The sequence below is a fragment of the Mustela nigripes genome, chromosome 2 (genome assembly GCF_022355385.1).
Source record: "Mustela nigripes isolate SB6536 chromosome 2, MUSNIG.SB6536, whole genome shotgun sequence".
Classification (NCBI taxonomy): domain Eukaryota; kingdom Metazoa; phylum Chordata; class Mammalia; order Carnivora; family Mustelidae; genus Mustela; species Mustela nigripes.
The window spans coordinates 21,954,045-21,960,726 of NC_081558.1; the positions used below are offsets into that span (position 1 = coordinate 21,954,045).

A 6,682-nucleotide genomic window follows, 5' to 3' on the forward strand; every position below is an offset into this window, starting at 1 on the left:
TTTCGTTGGCAAAGTTGCGCGGCCCCCTCGAGGGGGGCGCCGCGCGGTCCCCCGCCCCAGCGCCGCCGCCGCCCCTTCAGGCCGCCGCGCGGGAAGGCCCAGCTGGCGGCCCCGCTTTTTTACCTGCCGGGAGTTTTCGCGCGCGCCCTCGCTCGATCGCTGGCTTTTCCCCTTCTCGCGCTCGTTTTCTTTCTTTCTTTCCTTCTTTTCGCTTCCCCGCGCGGGCGCTTTTTCCGCTCGCGCCACCCGCGCTCGCCCGCTCGCGCCCTCCTTCCTGCTGGGCTCGGCGGAGCGGGGCGGCCGGCAGCTCTCCCCGCCCCCCTCCACCCGCGCTCCGGCGGAGGCGGCGGCGGCGGCGGCGCTCCGCGCTCCGACTCATTCCAATATGGCACGGGTGCAGGGCGCATGCGCCCGCGCCCCCCCCCCCATCCGCGCTCCTCCCGGCAGCCCGCGCCCCTCGCGCCGCGCGCGTGGCGCCCCCGGGCCGGGAGCCCCCGGGCCGGGCCTCCCCGAGCGGGCCCGCAAGTCTTCCAGACCGGCTGGGGCCGCGCGGAAGGCGAGGTGTTCGGGCAGTGAGGGGTCGGGGAGGGGGTGCTCGGCGCCGCCAGCCACCCCCGCCCCTCGTGCCCCGAGCCACAACTTGCCGCGGACATCCCCGAGGCCGCGGCGCAGGGCAAGCGGCGGCGCCTCCGGCCCCCGACGGCAAGGCGGCCGGTGCGGGCGGGTCCCGAGAGGGAAATGCGCTCCGGGGACCCAACGCCCGCCCTGTCCCTTACCCGACCCACGAGTGAAGGGCTCTCGCGCCTCACCTCGGGGTGTGCACAGAGCCGCACAGAACCCACTGGCGTCCACAGGTCGGTCCCGGCGACGGGGCCCGGGCGAAGCGCGCCGCTGTCGTCCGCACGTGACCGCCTCGGGCAAGATGGCATGAGCGGAGGAACGGACCGAGCGGCTGCTGAGCCCAGATGGGCGCGTGTTGCAGCCAGAGAGGGCTGCGTCCCTGCGCCTGGCCCACGTCGGGGATCTGATGCGTCCTTCGAGACCTGGAAGGGCACCCAAGTGTCCGGTGTCTGCGAAGTCAGCCTCGGGCCCCCAGGCGCACTGGGTGTCTTCAGGCCACCGCAGGAGGCGCCCTGTAAATCCGAGTTTTCCTGCGGCTCGGGGCCCTAGCGAGGGGGCGTAAGACGGCTGCCGAATTCGGGCAGGAGAATCGGGGGCCCGGAGCCGGAACGGAGGTTCAAAGGTGGCTGCAAGGATTCCTCGCAACCCAAGGTGCCCACCAGCGATTAGGTTCTCCCAGCTCGCCCCTTCCCTTGCGAGTGCAGATGCCGGTGGGACACCCTCCTCCTCCCCTCTTGCTATGGGAAGTTGCCTCCGGAAGGGAGTCCTCCTGCAGCCGAGACCCAGGAGTGCCCCGACTCCCCGACCCCGGGGAGGAGGTCTCCGACTGGGCGCTGACGACTCTTTCCTTTAAGGAAGGAGAGGCCCCACCGCAAGAAAGAGAGGTGCCAAACGGACAAACTTGCCCAAAGTCACGCTGCTGGCTGAATTTGAAATTTTTTTAAACCATCACTTAAAAGACAACATGACAACTAGAGCAAGAAAAATGTACAAAGTATCCATAATACTAGGGAACCCATGAAACCCTCCTCCTATATACATGTCTTTACAAAGTTGCAACCAGCCATGCATTTTTCTCTTGTGTTTGCTACTATCACTTCACATTTTCATCTATTCACATGATTCATTCTGAAGGTGTGCAGGGATCCTCCTACATTTACTCAAGTCTCCCAATGTGGTATATTTGGGTTCTTTACCACGGTTTGCTAATATGTCCTTTAATTCTGCACTCGGGACAAATTCCTGGCAGGTGGAAGGCAGAGAAGTCTTGCTTCACAGTGCCACAGGACCTTCCCAGAGCACCACCCGGCTCACTCTGCTGCCTCCCACCGATGAGTGTAAGGAGCATAATAGACATCACTAAGCAATGGGCACCATCTCTTTTGTCTCCTCCTACTTTACTAGTATGTCAGTAGTTCAAGGTTACTTTAGTCTTCCTTAGATGACTTTAAAAATGAATGTTTTTTCATCATTTATTGTCTGGCTGTTCATATCCCTTCATCTGCTGGGGACTTAAAAGTTCCTCCAACGTCAAATAAGCATTTTTTCGATTATCAATATTATTCCTGTGTCATCGATGAGTCTGTTTTTCTTTTTTGTTGTTGTTGTTTTATTTAATGTTCAATCTGTCATTCTAGTCCTTTGTGATTTTATTGCTTGAATGTTGACAAAATAAGCTTTCTTCCACCCATCTGATGGTCTGTTTTCCGCTAATTTCCTAAAATTTCATTTTATATTTAATTCTTTAATGATTAACCATCCCAAGTTTATTTTCCTGTGTGGAATAAAATATGGGCTTAACTCACCACCAGCACCAATCAGTTTTTATTGCTTGTGCATCATCATTTATTAAATAAATTTTCCCTACCCTTTGTTTAGTAAAATCTATTTTTACAGTAGGCTTTTGATTCAGGTCAATCTGTTTCTTCATTTCTTTTCACAGACCTGACTTTGAGCAGATACTATATGGATCTAAATATTGGTTCTTTAGCATAGGTTCTAACATCTAACAGGGCTATCTTGCCATTCACAGAGTTTTCTGTTATTCAAGATATCACTTGGTAAACACACCGGCTTCTGTGTCCATACACATCCTAGTTAACCTAGAAGAATTAAGAATTCCTAGAAGATAGAACCATCCAGCCCCATGACCTTGGCAAGTTACTTATCCCATCGAGGTCTAGTGGATATATAAAATGAGGATAAAAGTAACACCTGCCCGACAAGCTCAATGTTAGACGCATAGTAAATGCTCAGGAAATGTCAGTTGTTGTTACTGATATTTTTAGCTCTAAAGCAAAACTGAGGTTTTTGCATGAAGTTGCATTAAACCTATGAATTAATTTACTTTTTTTAAGATTTTATTTATTTATTTGACAGAGAGAAATCACAAGTACACTGAGAGGCAGGCAGAGAGAGAGAGAGAAGGAAGCAGGCTCCCTGCTGAGCAGAGAGCCCGACGCGGGACTCGATCCCAGGACCCTGAGATCATGACCCAAGCCAAAGGCAGCGGCTTAACCCACTGAGCCACCCAGGCACCCCAAACCTATGAATTAATTTAAATAGAATATCCCATAATATGTCATGTTCCCAACTGGGACATGTACTATCTTTCAATTTATTTGAATATTTTAAAACTCAGAAATCAGGTTCCTTGTTGATTCCAGCCTCCCTCTACTTCATGACACCTGAGGAAGAGGAAGATCTGAAGAAATCTTTACAGTGGAGGAAGATTTAAAACTTACCATTTGAGAGTCAGCCTTGTGCCTGGCGGGTGTAGGTGTGGGTGTGGGCGCACACGCATGAAATCTTTCACCCTTGCACCATCCCTCAGGATAGATCGTGCTGTTCCCTGTAGACAAAGAGCAAACTGGAAACTTCCAGATCACTTAGTGAAAGGCAGAGCTAGGCCACAAACCAGGTATGCCGGTTCCTGCTGCTTGGAAATGCAGGTGGGAGTCCTGCACAGAAGAGCACGAAGAAAACGGACTTCTGGTCATGGCACCCCCCTGCCCCAACGCCTCCCAGGCTTTGCCACTGCTATGTCCAAAACACCTACTTTGGCCTATGAGACAGGCCCTGCCCACCCTCCTCGCTTACCAGTAACCGCTCATCTGCCTTGCTTGCCAAAGTTCAGCTATGTCTGTCTCCTTTCCACCCCATAAGTATGTCCAAGTCCTTTCCATCACAGGGCCCTTGCACACATTGTTCCCAATGCCTGGAACACTCTTCCTCTCGCCTCCCCGACCCACATTCACACAGCTGGTACCTTCACATTGTTCTGGTATCTGTTTAACAAGGTAAGGTGGTCTCCTCAGAGAAGACATCCCTACTTATCCCACATAAACAGGTTCTCTCTCTCTTTCTCTCAACCTCCTTCCCTCCCTTCCTCCTTCCTAATTGTTTCTTCACAATTCCTTTTTTTTTTTTTTAAGATTTTTATTTATTTATTTGACAAAGCAAGAGATCACAAGTAGGCAGGGGGTGGGGGGGGAAGCAGGCTCCCCGCTGAGCAGAGAGCCCGATGCAGGGCTCAATCCCAGGACCCTGAGATCATGACCTGAGCCGAAGGCAGAGGCTTAACCAACCGGAGCCCCCCAGGGGCCCCTTCACAATTACTTTTTATAATTTAATCTGTATTTGTCATTTGTTTGAGTTCTATCACCTCGTCTAATCCCACAGAAAGATATCAGTTCCCCTGAGGGCACAGAGGAAGTTAGCTAGCCCTTTCCCTGCAGGCAGTGGGTGGATGAGAAGGTGTACACTGGTCAGCTGGCGGCATCTAAGACCAGAGGTTGGCACACCATGAGACACCTGGGCCATTCTCAACACTGTCTCTATTTCCTACTGGCTCTGTTGGGTAGAGGTTTTACCCTCCCCCGCCGTCCTCAGTGACCACGGGCTGAGTGTTCAACCACCCCATATGAATGCCCTATCCCTCGAACCCTTGCCTGCTACTCCCCGGCAGGCCTGTTCTCTGCCATGCTGTATCCACCCAGGACCTTGTTCTGGATGAGAATGTGAAAGCCAGGCCTGGACCCTGGACACCAGTAGAGCCCTCAGCCAGGGCTAGGGGCTGTTTTCAACTCCAGAAAAACATAATTCCAAAGAATGCCAGGCCCTGCTGTTAGCCATCAGCACTCCTCCACCGCCACTGGGCAGGCAGCGCCCTTTACCCAGCCCAAAGGCAGCTCCCTTTACCCAACCCCATAATGACTCCCCGTGGCTAATTACCCAAGTGATCAAGTGATTACCACCATCAAGTCACTGCTCACATCACAGAAGCCTGGTCCACTTGCGGTCCTGCTGCTTGGGGGGCACAGGCCACTGACATGTGCACCCCCCCCAGCACCTGCCCTGCTCCACCTCCACAGTCTCATCTCCTGCAAATGCCCCCCACCAGGCATCCCTCACTCCTATCCTGTTTTGGAATGGAAAAGGCTTCCGTCAAGTCCAGATTTAATCATCACTTCTTTATAGAACCTTCTTTATGGGAGTCTTCACCTCTCTGGGACTCAGTTCCCTCATCTCCGTAAAATGGGCATGAAGCCACCTGTCTCCCTGGGGCCCGAGAATCCAAGGACATAATGTTTGTAAATATTCTTTGCAAACTGTGAACAACAGAGATATGAGAAATAATTGGCTTGGTCCCAAAGCCCCTCCTCCAGGAGACCTGTCACGATCTCTCCATTCCTTTCTCTGTCTACCTAAGCCACTTAGCTTGTTTTCCCCCAGTTGCCTGTCTCGAGAAAGGCACAGGCCTGGACCCCATTTTCCAACCTTGAGTACTACAAGCCCAGAGCCATGCCCCATTCATTCTCAGGGTCCCTCTCTGCCATGACACCCCTCTTTTCTCAATTGATGGAGGAAAAATAAATGAACGGACACAATGTTCTCAATTTTATATTACCGGGCCATGTATTTTTGCACCTTCAACTTCTTATCTGTTAATAAGAGCTCACAGGTCCTGAACAGGTGACAAGGACACTCAGCAGTGCAAGGGCAACAGGGCTGGAGTTTCTCTTTCGGGCAGGAATGTGTTCTGAAATCAGACATGGTGATGGTGCACAACTTTACGATAAACTAAAAAACACAAAATTGAACATTTTAAAAGGGTGCAATTTATGGTATGTGACTAAGACCTCAATTAAAAAATCGTATGAGAAGAGCACTTCGCTGGCTTAGAGAGAACATGTGACTCTTGATCTCTGGGTCATGAGTTCAAGCCCCACACTGAACATAAAGCTTACTTTATTTTTTTTAAGATTTTATTTATTTATTTGACAGACAGATCACAAGTAGGCAGAGAAGCAGGCAGAGAGAGAGGAGGAAGCAGGCTCCCCTTTGAGCAGAGAGCCCGACGTGGGGCTCGATCCTGGGACCCTGGGATCATGACCTGAGCCGAAGGCAGAGGCTTTAACCCACTGAGCCACCCAGGCGCCCCATAAAGCTTACTTCAAACAAAATGTAGGGGTGCCCTTGTGACTCAGTCAAGCATCTGCCTTCAGCTCAGGGCATGACCTCAGGGTCCTGGGACAACTCTTACATCAGTCTCCCTGTTCAGCGGGAAGTCTGCTTCTCCCACTCCCTCTGCCTTGTCCAGCTCATTCTCTCTCTCAAATAAATAAAATAAAATAAAATAAAAATTTGTGAGAAAAGTCTATAGTGACTGTCACAGAGGATGGAAACTGGTCACCCTTGGGTTGGATATGACCTATGTGGTGCATTGCATGGGCACCATAGTGAGGCTGCTCACAATACTCCTTTTTGTTTGTTTGTTTAGGTGTAATTTGCATACAGTAAAATGCACCCATTTTACAGGTGTACAGTTCTCTGAACACTGACAGAGGTAACCACCAGCATGATCAAGACGCAGAATGTACCATCACCCCAGAAAGTTCCTCTCATCCCTTTCCACGGACTGCGCCGATCATAGGCAACTAATGATCTGATTTCTCTCTCTGTAGATAGATAAAAATTAAAAGTTCATCATGGAATGAATTTTTTGTGTCTGTTTTTGAGATTCACCCATGTTGTTCAGTGTGTCCGAAGATGATTTCTT

At 51.3% G+C, this 6,682-nt stretch overlaps 1 protein-coding gene across 7 annotated transcripts in view; it reads right to left on the bottom strand.

The window, feature by feature from the left end:
• SFMBT1 (Scm like with four mbt domains 1) overlaps positions 1–353 on the bottom strand; it is a 119,926-nt gene extending 119,573 nt beyond the window's left edge. For all 7 annotated transcript variants that reach the window (XM_059389939.1, XM_059389935.1, XM_059389938.1 and 4 more), the window contains exon 1: positions 124–353. The gene's annotated coding sequence lies outside the window, so the exon portion shown is untranslated. The remainder of the gene's footprint in view (positions 1–123) is intronic.
• Between the last annotated feature and the right edge of the window lie 6,329 nt (positions 354–6,682).